Below are 15,983 nucleotides of genomic sequence, written 5' to 3'. Positions count from 1 at the left end.
ACCCTGTATTGAAGCAGTTACCACTTGAGCAGCCCCACACCAACTGACACACAGACGTCCGGAACTCTGAGACCTGTAACTGCCACTTACTGGCTGTAACTGGCTGGCATTCCCTCAAAATACAGAACCCCAGCAAGCTCTTTTTGGGAACACATGAATACATGAAAAAGGTCCTGGCAGATCCTCTAACGCTATGACAAAGCGCCCTGTGCGTTGGAGGATCTGCCAGGACCTTTTTCTTGTATTCATTTTTGTTTTTAATCTAATAAATCTTTAGTTGGTATCTGCTTCTACCAGTTCATTTTTTGGATAGCGGTGCTCCGATTTTTCCTATTGGATTTCTTCTGCTCCTCCCCTTTTTACCTCATACAACATAACCTAAGTTCAGGGAAAGGTCACAGGCAATTTTTGAAACTTTCCCGCTGAAACACAGTTAAGCCCCTGGTCCCTGAACTGCTGGAATAAGGTTTACAATATAGCTATGCATAACATATAAATCACATAGCATAAAACACTGTATTACTGTCACGGTAGACCAGGTCTTTTAACACATTTATATTTAAGGGATCAGTCACAAGGCAAAACACCATGACCATGAGTCAAAGGGAATACAGCATAGAATGCATTAACTGGCCCACTGAGGTTACATAGTCAAACCCACACACGGTTCCCTGCTTATAACCCTATGGGGGACAGTATAAGGGGAACAGAATTACAGGGCAACAGGGTAAGGTACAATATTAGACCCAAGAGTTGACACTTTCAGCCCTTGCCATACGGTTTCAGGGGCAGCCAGCCGGGCTCCACCTTTATAATGAAGGCAGCGCTACCCTCCCCCTTTTGGGGGTGTGCATGTATACCTTCCTGGTTAAGGCCTTAACAAGAGAATACTTCCAGATGGAGGATGATCAGTGGCAGGGTCTGTAACAAGGGACTTATCCCTGTTCAGTAATGTGCCTTTAATCTAGCAGTGTGGTAGTTAATTATTAAACACCACCTGCCTGATTAGATTGCTTACAAAAGCCTGCCTTTGAGACAGGAAGTGACTCTCCTTAGCTCAGACTGAGAGCTGACCTTTGGAGCTGACCGGTCTTGAGCTCTGCACAGCAGAACTGATTTCAAGACACAGGGAAAACTACTACACCTGAAGCTAAACCAGGAAGTGAGAAGATATTCCCTCCAAGAAACAGATAAGACTTTTATTCTTAAGAGACTGCTTATATCTGCTTATTTTCATGCTATATGTTTTGGGGCTGCGAGACATGCTTAACTAATGGAGATGTGAACTAATTGCATAGGATTTCACTCTGACACACTCTCCCCCTCCCCTCAATATGACACACTCTCCCCCTCCCCTCAATATGACACACTCTCCCCCTCCCCTCAATATGACACTCTCCCCCTTTCCTCATTATGACACTCTACCCCTCCCCTCAATATGACTCTCCCCCTCCCCTCAATATGACACTCTCCCCCTCCCCTCAAAATGACACACTCTCCCCCTCCCCTCAATATGACACTCTCCCCCTCCCCTAAATGACACTCTCTGACCCTCCCCTCACTATGACACTCTCTCCCCCTCCCTTCAATATGACACTCTCTCCCCCTCCTCTCAATATGACACTCTTTCCCCCTCCCCTCAATATGTCACACTCTCCCCCTCCCCTCAATATGACACACTCTCCCCCTCCCCTCAATATGACACACTCTCCCCCTCCCCTCAATATGACACTCTCCCCTTTCCTCATTATGACACACTCTCCCCCTCCCCTCAATATGACACTCTTTCCCCCTCCCCTCAATATGACACTCTCTCCCCCTCCTCTCAATATGACACTCTTTCCCCCTCCCCTCAATATGACACTCTCCCAATCCCCTCAATATGACACACTCTCCCCCTCCCCTCAATGACACACTCTCCCCCTCCCCTCAATATGACACACTCTCCCCTCCCCTCAATATGACACACTCTCCCCCTCCCCTCAATATGACAGTCTCCCCCTCCCCTCAATCTGACACACTCTCCCCCTCCCCTCAATATGACACACTCTCCCCCTCCCCTCAATATGACACACTCTCCCCCTCCCCTCAATATGACACTCTCCCCCTTTCCTCATTATGACACTCTACCCCTCCCCTCAATATGACTCTCCCCCTCCCCTCAATATGACACTCTCCCCCTCCCCTCAATATGACACACTCTCCCCCTCCCCTCAATATGACACTCTCCCCCTCCCCTAAATGACACTCTCTCCCCCTCCCCTCACTATGACACTTTCTCCCCCTCCCTTCAATATGACACTCTCTCCCCCTCCTCTCAATATGACACTCTTTCCCCCTCCCCTCAATATGACACTCTCTCCCCCTCCCCTCAATATGACACTCTCTTGCTCCCCTCAATATGACACTCTCCCCCTCCCCTCAATATGACACTCTCTCTCCCTCCCCTCAATATGACACTCTCCCCCTCCCCTAAATGACACTCTCTCCCCCTCCTCTCAATATGACTCTCTCCCCCTCCCCTCAATATGACACTCTCCCCCTCCCCTCAATACGACACTCTCTCCCCCTCCCCTCAATATGACTCTCTCTCTCCCTCCCCTCAATAGGACACTCTCTCTCCCCTCAATATGACACTCTCTCTCTCCCTCCCCTCAATATGACACTCTTTCTCTCTCCCTCCCTTCAATATGACACTCTCTCCCTCCCCTCAATATGACACTCTCCCCCTCCCTAAATGACATGCTCTCCCCCTCCCCTCAATATGACACTCTGTCCCCCTCCCCTCAATATGACACTCTCTCCCCCTCTCCTCAATATGACACTCTCCCCTCCCCTCAATATGACACATTCTCCCCCTCCCTCAATATGACACACTCTCCCCCTCCCCTCAATATGACACACTCTCCCCCTCCCCTCAATATGACACACTCTCCCCCTCCCCTCAATATGACACTCTCCCCCTCCCCTCATTATGACACACTCTCCCCCCCTCAATATGACACACTCACCCCTCCCCTCAATATGACATACTCTCCCCCTCCCCTCAATATGACACACTCTCCCCCTCCCCTCAATATGACACACTCTCCCCCTCCCCTCAATATGACACTCTCTCCCCCTCCCCTCAATATGACACTCTCTCCCCCTCCCCTCAATATGACACTCTCTCCCCCTCCCCTCAATATGACACTCTCTCTCTCCCTCTCTTCAATATGACACTCTCCCCCTCCCCTAAATGACTCTCTCCCCCTCCCCTCAATATGACACTCTCTCCCCCTCCTCTCAATATGACACTTTACCCCTCCTCTCAATATGACACTCTCTCCCCCCCTGCAACTCACATCATTCCCTCCCCCTGCAACTCACATCACTCTCTCCCCCCCTGCACCTCATATCACTTCCCCCCCCTGCACCTCACATGTCAGCAGCCCCCCCCTCACATGCCAGCAGCCCCCCCCCTCACATGCCAGCAGCCCACCCCCCCTCATGTCAGCAGCCCACCCCCCCTCACATGTCAGCAGCCTACCCCCCCACCTCTGCACCAGCCCGTTTTTCCCACCCACCCCCCACCAGCCCATTTTTCACACCCACCGCCCACCAGCCTGTTTTTCCCACCCACCCCCCACCAGCCCGTTTTTCACACCCACCCCCCACCAGCCCGTTTTTCACACCCACCCCCCACCAGCCCGTTTTTCTCACACACACACACACACACACACACACACACACACACACACACACACACACACACACACACACACACACACACACACACACACACACACACACACACACACACACACACACACACACACTCAGCACACACACACTCAGCACATTCTCTCTCCCCAGTACTAAGCCCCGCTCCCGGCATCCTGCTATTGAAAAAAAAAATACTCACGGCTGCCCCGGGGGCGGGGAGGGGGGGAGGAGGGGGGTGGATGAATCGCCGCCATTTTTTTAAACTTTTTATTTTTATTTTTTATTTATTTAATTAATTAACTGCGCCCGGCAGGAGTCATCGCGGGCTGCACAGAGAGGCCAGATGGGCCGCATGTGGCCCGCGGGCCGTATGTTGTGCAGGCCTGGTGTATAGCAAATAGACTTTTTTTTACCTAGCAACTGCACATCTTGTATACCTGATAAAAGAAAATGCATGCACAGTACTGCTGATATTGAAAAAAAAAAATTACCCAAGAAAGAAAAGTCTACAGAGATGCCTGTGAGAGCTACGACCTCTACAAGCAAAATATGCCCATCTGTAGGACTACCACAATTGGGTACCGAGTTGCCCTGCAGCCTAGAGAAAATGGAGAATTCGTCCCGTGGGTAACCGAATATCCAGAGGGCCCAAGGCAGAAGTCGTGTACCCCAAAGAAGTGTCTGTCCGGTGCCAACAGTGAGGAACCCTCAACCAACCATCCCAGGGAAGTGGAGCCGGAACCAGTGAGTGACGATCCCTTGACCAGCCCTGAAGATGCCCTGAAAAATGCCAGGCATGACTGTGATATGCTCTGTGAACAATTGAAACAAAAGGAAGATGGTTACACAGAGCTACAGAAAAATAACGTGAGGCTACAAAAAGATGTGCTCACAATTTACTCTTTAGCCAGGACAGAATTGGACGATCTCAAGACTGAGCTAGATACTGCAAAGGCTACTATTTCCGCCATGAATGAAAAGCAGAGCCAATCTGATAAAATGGTGGCTACGCTAAAGCGGAAGTATGAGGAGGCACTGAAGCAGATGACAGTCTTCCAGCAAGAAGTTCACACTCTTCGCATAGAGCTGAATGCCTCAAAACAGGAGGTCAACAGTGTCCGAATAGAGGTGGACGTATCTCAGAAAGAGGTTCAGACACTCCGCAGAGCACTTGATGCCTCACATCATGAGATCAACAGCTGCCGCACAGACCTGGAAGTTTCCAGAAAGGAACTACACAGTCTCACTGAGGAGCTGGACATTGCCAAAGAAACTATTGGTAATCTTGATACAGTACTCAAAGTCTCTCAGAAGGAGCTTCAGACCCTCAACCTAGAGAAGGAAGTCTCACGCCAGGAGAGTGTCATTCTCAAAGCAGATGTGCGTAAATGGAAGGAGGACTGCAAAGAAGCCCTGAACAATACAGAGACTGAAAAAAGAGAAAATTCAAGATTAAAAAGAGAAAACTTAAAACTGAAAGAAGAAAATTTTCAGTTGACAGAAGAAGTCAAGGAAAAGTTTGAAGCAGAGCACCGACTGCAGAACCAACTGCAAGGTCTGTGTACACACCTCCAGTATGCTGAGGAGAAGCAGCAAACGCTACAGGAAGAAAAACTTCAGGCTGCTAAAGAGGTACAAGCGCTGCAGGAACGTCTGAATACCCAGTACGTCCCCACAGAGCAGTATGAGGAGCTAAAGGCCACGCTGCATGTCACCAGAGCATCATTGGAAACGGAGCTTCGATACCAGGTGACTCTGTATCAGAGGGAGTGTGAGAAGGCTCAGAAACTGGAGCAAGAGCTGGAGAGACAGAGAGACTGTTCCATTCCCTTGAGTCAGTACACCAAGGAGAAAACAGACGCAGCGGCAACCTTGACGACAAAAATTACAGAGCTCCAGAATATGAAGGAGACTCTGATACAGACTCAGAGGAAGCAAAGTGCACAGATAGATTCCCTGAGAAGAGACTTGCAAGACGCACTCAAACAGGTTGAGACTCTGCAGGCCAGTAACTTACAAATTCCTCCAATACGGAAAAAGGTAATGGCTCTGCCCAAGCACCAGTATCCCACAGTAACTAATGCCCGTGAGGACAAGGGTACAGTGAGAGTTGGGGACTCCACGCAACTTCAAAACAAAATTACGAAGTTTGAGCCACCTAAGAAAGCACTAGCCAAACCTACAGCTGCCCAACAGGCAACAAACAGAGGTAGGAGTGCAGAATCAAAGCCAGAAGAATCCTTAGCTGAGGAAGCTGAAAAAATAGGATGTTCTCTGGAAAAGGAGGTGGAGGTGCAACTCAGTCCCAAAGAAGCTGAACTGGCGACTCCGTGGTGTGGAGAAGCTGCAGAAAGACCACTTCAAGAGCAGAAAACTCTAAGGGCTAGACCTAACTGCTCTACAACTGTTGCCATACACTTTGTCTACAAAAAGAGGAGTGCCCGACGCAACAGAAATCTCAAGACCACGCACGCGATAAAAAGACTTTATGTGGAAAAAGTCCTCCTCGAGCGACTGAGGAGTGCTGATCTCCAGCATCTTCGGGAGGAGACAAAAATAAACTGGAGAAAGGGATCCAATCCCAGCGGGACAGAGGGTTCTCTTCCTCCATCCACTCTCATTCAAGTCACAGAGATATCTAGAATTAGAGTGGAAGGATGGGCTTTGGCCGTGGTAAGCCCGAGCTTCCCACAAACAGGGGAGGTATGTAACAGGGGACTTATCCCTGTTCAGTAATGTGCCTTTAATCTAGCAGTGTGGTAGTTAATTACTAAACACCACCTGCCTGATTAGATTGCTTACAAAAGCCTGCCTTTGAGACAGGAAGTGACTCTCCTTAGCTCTGATTGAGAGCTGACCTTTGTAGCTGACCAGTCTTGAGCTCTGCACAGCAGAGCTGATTTCAAGACACAGGGAAAACTACTACACCTGAAGCTAAACCAGGAAGTGAGAAGATTTTCCCTCCAACAAACAGATAAGACTTTTATTCTTAAAAGACTGCTTATATCTGCTTATTTTCATGCTATATGTTTTGGGGCTGCGAGACATGCTTAACTAATGGAGATGTGAACTAATTGCATAGGATTTCACTAGAAATACTCCCAAGTGAATTGAAGCTTTGTTCCCCCCACCTGTGTTTGGATAATTTCCTGATGAAAAGGAACAGGCACAATAAAGCCTTTTATAATTTCACATTATAAAGCCTCCTAATTGTGTACCTCTGTGAAAGTCCGTCTACAGGGTCCTACGCCGCGGGGTCTCTGACAACAGCCCCTCACGCCTAAGGTTGCCAGGTGGCTTGTCCAAAAATACTGGACACAATGGTGAAAGGTGCGACACACGCGAGAATCGTTGGTGGGGAAGAATGTTATTTATAAATGACCTGACTGTTATGTCATTTTTTCTCAATTTCACTCCAAGTATTCACCAATTTGCACCAATTTATATTCTTTTCGTAAAAAATCTGGGGAGGAGTCTTGGGAGGGAGCGCCCATCTGAGGATTTTTTTAGGAAATAGAATATGAAATAGTGCAAATTGATGCAAATTGGGGCATGCTTGGAATGAAATTTGGAACAAATTGCGTAATGGTCAGATCATTTATAAATAACTGACCTGCAGTTATACTGTACATGGCGAGCAATACTAATCTTACTGCTCCCGCATAAATTCCTAGATTGTTGCACCCCTCCTCATCCTCTCTCTCTCCCCCCTTGTCCTCTCACACTCCTACCCCCTTTGTCCTCTCACCCCCTCCCTTCATCCTCTCTCATCCCCCCTTCCCCTCAACCTCTCTCACCCCTCCCTTAATCCTCTGTTACCCCCCCCCATCCCTTCACCCTCTACCCCTCCCTGTCATTATCAGTACAGTAGCTTTCAAATTTAGACTTCAAAATCCAGCGTTAAATTGCATATTGAATCATGCCATTGAATAAGTAACCTGCTCTGGCTTCTTGGGTATGATCTGTAAGTAGATCTGGGTGCTGCAGAGATTGCAATGCTGTGATGAGAGCTGAGATAAAGGAGCCTTTTTGAGAATTTACAATGCTGGTTATTTTTAATAGATCTTGAAAATGGGAAGACTGCTAGTATAGTAAAAGAAAAGTGAGGGTGATTGAGCAATTACACAAAGTTGCCAGTACTGTATGTACTGTCTGTCAACACACACAAACACACACACACACACACACACACACACACGCTGAGATACACACACACACACTGAGACATACACACATACACTGAGACATACACGCGAGCGCGCACACACACACAGACACACACTGAGACATACACACACACACACACACACTCACACATGTACAGGCAGGACACAGGACACAGACAGAAAGCCAGACACACACTGAGACACACACACACAGACACACATACACTCACACACTGAGACATACACTCTCACACACACACACACACATACATACACACAGATAGACACACATACACACACACACACACACACACACAGAGACACACACACTGGCAGGACACTGAGACACACACACTGGCAGGACACTGAGACACACAGAGCCTCACCTCCTGCTGCATGCTTTTCCTCCGTTCTTTGGCCCCACCCCCCAGGCTCCTGATTGGCTGAATTACATAGCAGCAACCAATCAGAAGCTGCCCAGCCCCCTAGCAGCAGCAGCCCTGCTCTATCCCATGTCCAGTATTATCTCTCATATTTTACCGGACAGGGGAACCAAATCCCGGCCTGTCTGGTTCAATACTGGACACCTGGCAATCCTACTCACGCCTTATGACTGGCTGCTGTGTGGTGACACCTCCCATCAGAGGAACTCCTCTCCTGGCTCTGTCCTCCTCCGCTGCTACCACTCATTAATGTGAGATCCCTACCTGTGTGGCCGGCCCTACACACTCGGCTAAGGTGAAGGGACTGCCTGGGGCCTAGGAGTAGTATTTCTGGCCTTTTCCAGGAGCTTTACTAGCTCCCTGGACACTCCCTTCCTTTCTGCAGGCTCCGGATCAACTGAGCATGCCGTCCCCAGTCTGCGGAGGAAATCCTGCTTAGCCAGGACCTATTCTTCCAGCTGTTCCAACCCCACGATGGCCACCACACTACACATAGTTACAGTCTATGTGATTGCACCAACCACAATATGGCCGACACAACTTCACTGCTTCTCCTGAGCTAATTCACCCCCACCCACCCACCCAGGCGGTATGAAGGGGGAATCCTGCTACACTCGCAATAACGAAGCTTAGGGTTACTGCAAGGTGTATTTCACACCCTTCAAGTCTCACCATTAGCCCACATAGTAACGCTCCTAATAGGTAGCTCCTGTAAGAGGGGAGAGACGCAGTGAATAGTAAGCCACGTTCTCTCCCTTCCTCTGTGATGACGTCATTTTGGTACAAAAAGGGACATCAGTCTCGGCCATTACTAAGAAATTAGTGGGGATGGCTTTCTTCCTTAAATTGGCAGTGCAAAAATAATTGACCATAAAATCCTTTTTGATTAAGCTGCTTTTAAAAGGTTGTGCAACAGGTAAAATAATGGGTGACAAAAGAATGCCTGTAACAGCGGGTACAGTAGGTTGATTAAGTTTTTGAAAAACTGGATAGTTGTTGTGTTTCCACATTTGAATCTAGCTTATTTAAAACAGTTTTTTCTTGGCATTTGCAGTAAAATCTCCATGGTGGTCTTTTCATTGCTGATGTGGAGACAACAGATTACTGAGCTCGCATATTTTTTATAAGAAGAATAGAAGTTTCCCCATGGGGCATCGCTTCAGTGAGAACTGGAAAGATTGTGACTTGAAGAGACCAGATTCAATAAAAATGTTGCTTTATTTTAACAACAAAACATCTCACACGGAGGTTTCCGTGTGAGATGCGTTGTTGTTGAAATATAGCAACCTTCTAATTGAACCTGGTCTCTTGAAGTCACAATCTTTCCAGTTTTCACTGAAGCGACACCCCACGGGGAAATTTCGATTCTTCTGATTACTGAAATAAGCATCAGGGAAACACCAGCTGTACAAACACCAGCTGTAGATCCCAAACTGATGGTCTGATTCAGCAAGGCACGAAACAGAGAATATACAGCCAGCCAGGGAAGACAGTCAGATGAAGGTATATGTTTATATAATTAATAATTTATGACTGGCCCCACAAGAAGCTTATGTGTAACTGCATATCGTTGGTGACGAAGATATACAGAACACTAAGATAATGAAGGGGAGTAATGTATGTTTATGTAGATTTAACGTTTTACTGTTTTTTTTTACTTTGTATTTTTTTTATTCTGTTTTAAAGCAGGGGGTCTCCGGAGGTGAAGCCCGTTTATTTAAACTCCGGGGACCCCTGCTTCCGGAGATAAAAACCTCCATAGATGGCGCCAGTAACCGTCCGACTGGGCCCAAGTGGCATGGCGTGGAAGCTTTAAACCCCAGCCGGAGCAGATACAGGCACCCCATATGGAGGTATATATGTCCAGAAGCCAGGGGTCCCCAGAGTTGGAATTAATGGGGTTCACTTCTGGAGCCCCCCTGCTTCAATAAAGTATATAAAAATAATAAAACATTGGATCGCTGTAAGAGCTGCTTAGGGAGACACAGAGAGACACTGCTTCTCTCTTGGACTCCTCTGCGAAGCTCTTACAGACTCTCAGGCCCAGGACGATTATGGCCAAGGCCATACTAGGCCGTATGTAGCATCGCATGCGCCTACAGCAGAGGCGTTTTGTGGCCTAGGGGGAGATGCGACAGGGAGGCGTGGCAGAGACGTGGCCTTGACGTCACGGAGCTGGTTCGCCCTCATTGGCTGAACCGCTCACGTGACTCGGCAGTCGAGTGACAAAAAATCGAATTATGTTGACACGTGAAACATCGGCTGCCATCGCTCTCGTGTACTATGGCCTCCCTCATTGACGTACAGCCTTTTGTTTGAGGCGCGCGTACCGTCGCACATGCCGTCTCTCTCACCATGGCCGCGGCCTAACACTTTAATCCTTCCCAGCCACAGAATTTACTGCTTTCGGGTGTTGTGGACCAACCGCACATGGGCCGCAGATTTCAGGCTGTTGTTCAGCAGACACGGAGGCAGTAAATATTATTACATCTGTATATGTTCAGTGTCCAGCATCCTCAATAGGAAGTATAAATGACAGGATGATGTTTGTAACTGAACCTGTAGCACTGCTTTCGTTATATATATTTATTTATTTATAAAATATTTTACCAGGAAGTAATACATTGAGAGTTACCTCTCGTTTTCAAGTATGTCCTGGGCACAGAGTAAAACAAATAATACATAGTTACAAATACAGTTACATAAATGAACAGGGTATACATTATATACAAGACATTGCGTGCATAGTTAAAGAAAATATATATTATGGGCGTATGAAACAGTTACAGACCAGATTAAAGTGTGAGACAGCCTTAGATTTGAAAGAACTTAAACTGGTGGTGGATGTGAGAGTCTCTGGTAGGTTGTTCCAGTTTTGGGGTGCATGGAAGGAGAAGGAGGAACGTCCGGATACTTTTTGAGCCTTGGGACCATGAACAGTCTTTTGGAGTCTGATCTCAGATGATAAGTGCTGCAAGTGGTAGGGGTGAGGAGCTTGTTCAGATAGCTGGGTAGCTTGCCCATGAAGAATTTAAAGGTAAGACAGGAAAGGTGAACTTTGCCCCTAGACTCTAGTGATGACCAATCTAGTTCTTTGAGCATATCGCAGTGATGTGTGTTGTAGTTGCATTGGAGAACAAAACGACAAATTGAATTGTAGAGGGTGTCAAGTTTGCCAAGGTGGGTTTGAGGTATTGAGCCATATACTATGTCTCCATAGTCAATAATTGGCATTAGCATCTGCTGTGCGATACGCTTTCTGACCAGGAGACTTAGGGAGGATTTGTTCCTGTAAAGTACCCCTAGTTTGGCATAGGTCTTGGTTGTCAGGGTATCAATGTGCATCCCGAATATTAAGTGGGAGTCAAACCATAAGCCCAGGTATTTAAAACTAGTGACAGGGATTAGGGTGGTGTTAGCGTTGGTTCTAATCAGGAGCTCAGTCACTGGAAGCTTTAAAAATTTAGTCTTGGTCCCAAACACCATTGTTACAGTCTTGTCAGTGTATAAAACAGTTTGTTTTGGGAAATCCAGTTTACGAGTCTCAAAAAGTCAGACTGAAGTATGTGTTGAAGGTCAGAGAGGCTATGGCTGTGTGCATATAGGATTGTGTCGTCTGCATACATGTGTATTGAGGCTTCCTTACAAGCTGTGGGATGATCATTAATGAACACTGAGAAGAGTAGAGGCCCCAGAACAGAGCCTTGCTGGACATATTCTTTCTCACATTTTATTATAAGACCTTTGAATATGGATAAGTCTGTGAGAGGGGTGGGTTTGCTTCTAGGTAGTTTGCCAGGAAGTCTGTTTTGTGTGTAGCCAGGCCCCACTGGCTCCCCGGACCTCCATTCATAGGCTCCTTACCTCCGACAGCATGAGGGCAGCTGCAGGGGCGATCGTGTCGCCGGGGCTCCTGGCGACATCAGTTACAGGTCGCGCCCATGTTTTTCGTGTCCGCGCATGCGAAGAGGCTCGCGCATGCACAGAAGTGACATGGCGGCCATGTTAGGGTTGGCGTTAGGCTCGCGCATGCGCAGAATACACGCGGAACCCATTTCAGGAGCGCAGGCACTGCCCATAGTTGTGCAGGCTCAGTGGAGAGTAGCAGCGGCCATTACACACTTGCGCATGCGCAGTGCAGATTGCGCACACGGCCCCAGTGTTAAGTAATACACACTGGTATAGTATAACAAGTTTACTGAATGTGTTATAATAATATAAATAATAACAGAACCACTCAGGCCTCGCAGGGCCGTAATCCCCACTGTGTGCCCCCAATGCTGTGTCCACACCCCGGTGGGGTTTACCCCAAAGTTCTGAAGAGCCCCATGGCACCCAACCACTCTGGTGTCCACAGAGTCAACCACCCCAAAGTGTGTGTGTGACAGCACTGCCTACACCCGCTTGTTACTGTTGGGGCACTTGTAGAATGGTGATATACCTGCCGGGTGCACCAACACCTGGTAGCGCCAACTGAAGATAAGGGATCTGCTGATCCAGTCACGTTGTCCGCAATGGCGTCCACCTCCATGTGGGTGGTATCCAATTGGAGTGTTCCACCATGAAGATAGTCTCTGTGCCTTTCGGTGGTTGTTTTGTCCCAGACCACAGGCCGCAACTGCTGCACAGCGTTCTGCTGTGTCCCTGACACTAATAATGTTAAGTGCGGCAGTGTCCCTGTCTAAGGGCCTGTCCCTATTGCAGCCAAAAGCTTTGTGGGAGACGGGGCCTAGCTAGGGCCTAACAGGGGGTCTCTGGCCTAGTGCAGGGGCCTACTTACACCCTGCACCCACACCCTTACCCTCTGATGTCCCAGCTTTGACTGGCGTGGTCTCAGCGCGCCAAATGTATCCACTAAGCTGCAGGGGGATCTGGACGCGCAATTGGATGCTGTAGCCCATGTGTTTAGCAGCCCCAGGGGCTGCTGGTGATTGTAATTCTCCTGCGGTGTACTCATTGTAATGGCCGCCTCTGTGTATCTCTCTGTGCATGCGCAAGGTGCACCAAGATGGCCACTGCAACGTGAGCCTGCACTGCGCATGCGCAACTGTACTGTACTGCAGTACAGTTGCGCATGCATGGCTGTGCACAAGATGGTGGCGCAATGCAAAGGAAGCCACCGGGAACCTCCGGCAATGCAGTCGCCGCTCCACACCTCCCCACAGTAACGGAGGTGAGCGGGACCCTGTTATACATTCATATAATGAAAAGAAAAGGGATTCCTCAGAAGTTGCAGTTGCCTTCTCTAAGGAAATTGTAGGTAGAAGTGGTGCCATGGTTAGTTTGGTTGGTTCAGAAAAGTTTATAGCCTTTAGAGAGTTGCAAGAGGAAGCTGAACAAAGCATTGATAGGGCTTGTTAAATCTATTGCGGGTATGATGCTGAGATATTTTGAGATAGAACGTGATGGTGAAGGCCTGTTTAGGAAGGTTTTAGTACAATTATCAGATAACGGTTTAGACATTTTAATGTAGGGATGCAAGAAGGGTTAGGGATAGCATTGCTTTTGTTGGAAGAGCCAAGCCCCATGAAGGTATTAATTGGCTCAAGACTGGGTTATTTCCGAGCATGGTCTCAGGAATATTTACATTGTTGGTTTTGTGGTGATGGTAATTTTGCTTCCTGGCTGGGAGGTGGAGCCATTGTTATTTATGAAATATGTTTCACTGGCTGGGAGGTGAGAGGATCACTCACAACGTTGATGGAGTTATGTATTGTTATGATGGTTGAATAAATTGTGCTGCAGCTTTACCACCACGTTGTTTGTGTCTTGTGTATGTTATTTCAATTAAGCTAAGTGTAATTTAAAGGCTAATGCATTATACAGTTCCCTTGAGCCCAGTTTTGTTTTGTTTCAGATACCTTTCCTTGCTATGATTTATATTGCTGAAATGATTATATATTTTGACAATCCATATTTGTATTTTAGAAGCTAATTGTCAGCTTGCCAGTATTCATGGACCATATTCATAACATTAATGGATTTTCGCAATCAATTTGAATGGAGATATTTAACAAGTATTACACAGTACATGCACATGAAGTGACATGAGAACAACTATTTCAGAATGCACCCATTAGCATCAGTGTATAATGGGGCTTTATGTTCATTTTTCTTAGCGATTTGGGGCCAGGGTTTTGAACAGTTAAGTGAGGAGTAGCTTGATCTCCAATGATTAAAGAGAAAAAGAAAGTGATAATACGCCAAAATTGATAGGTACAAATATAACCAATATACATACCAAGAATTTCAGATATCACAGTGTAGGGAGTCAACAGGTTACACTTCCTTTACAGGGCAGAAGATTAAACTAGGTGTCAGGTTTCCTGCAGGTGATATGTAAAACCCCCGATTGAGCAGGGACAAAAGGCAGGAAATGGCTGCTTTTCACTGTCCCTGTTGGAGGATCTGTGAGAGGATCACAGATCACAAATCTCCCGCCTGTAGGGATCAAGGCTTGTTGACCAGAAGGTTTTGCCTGGCAACAGTGGGGAACCCAAAGCCCTACACAGCAGAGAAGCCTGCTCAGATAGGGCAAAAGGACTTACTGGGAGCTGCCGGACTTCACCACTTGCATCTTAAAGTGCCTGGAGAAATCAGAGACACCAGACCGGAACACACATATACGACCTGCTATATTGTTCCGTGTCTTGCTAATATTGTTTCATATGTTTTGGGGTTGGTAACCAGCTTAGCTGGTGACTGGTTAGAAAGGGCCGGAGAAATGTTTATTTACTTTCCCTAAAGGGAATAGGTGTTTCTTTTATGATTTATGTTTTGCCTTAAATGGGCAGTAGCCCCAATGCTTTAGTTGTTTTTGTGGAGAATAAAATCACTCAACGTTTGGCTTACCCTAAATATTGCATGTGTGGAATCTTGCCTGACCTCGCCTACAGGTCTCTCCGTCACACACTGTCATGGGAGACCAGGTAATTTACACCTTTATACCGGGATCATTCATTGAGCAAAACCAAGAAGTAAAACAAATTATAATTTATTCCATTGAAACAGATGTACACACAGTGAATTACAAATAACAAGAGTACAAACTTACTGGGGGATCTGGGTTAAAAAAACTAACCTTTCCTAACTCAGATAGTCCTCAGAACTAAGTCTTTAGATTACCGGGACGTACCCGCAAAAGTCCTGGAACTCAATACGGCATGAATTACCAGACGCCACTGCTGTATCCACTCCGGAGCTGCTGAAATCTCTTGACAAGGAAAGAGTACCAAATGCCCTTGTACTCTTTGCAGCTTGTAGTCCCAGCCGCGACCGCTACTTTCTATTCTGAGAACTTGTCCCTGGAAATCTGGACGTAGAAAATTTCTTGACTTGAAAATCTCTGAAGCCGGTCGCTGCTATTTCTCACAGAGCATATTTTGGTGGTTTCAAATTTGCCGCTGCTGTCTTGGCTCTTAGAATCTAAGGTCCGGATTGGCTGCTGGGTTTCTTATAGTATTTCAGATTCATTCATGAAATACTACAGCCAATCCAAGCGTGGGGATTTTATAAGCAGCCAATCAGCTGCCTGCCAGTTTTCCGAAGCCGGGCAGTGGGCTCTTCTGAATGGAATAAGGGCATGCTTGAGTTTTCCACCATAGCCACTTATTATTCAGAAGCCACCCGCTGGGCTAAGTGCCTCTACATCTAGGGAGGTGACTACTTG

The sequence above is a fragment of the Ascaphus truei genome, chromosome 4, assembly GCF_040206685.1.
Source record: "Ascaphus truei isolate aAscTru1 chromosome 4, aAscTru1.hap1, whole genome shotgun sequence".
In the NCBI taxonomy this organism is placed as follows: Eukaryota; Metazoa; Chordata; class Amphibia; order Anura; family Ascaphidae; genus Ascaphus; species Ascaphus truei.
The sequence above is the reverse complement of the archived record's forward strand: the minus strand, read 5'-3'. Positions refer to the sequence as shown.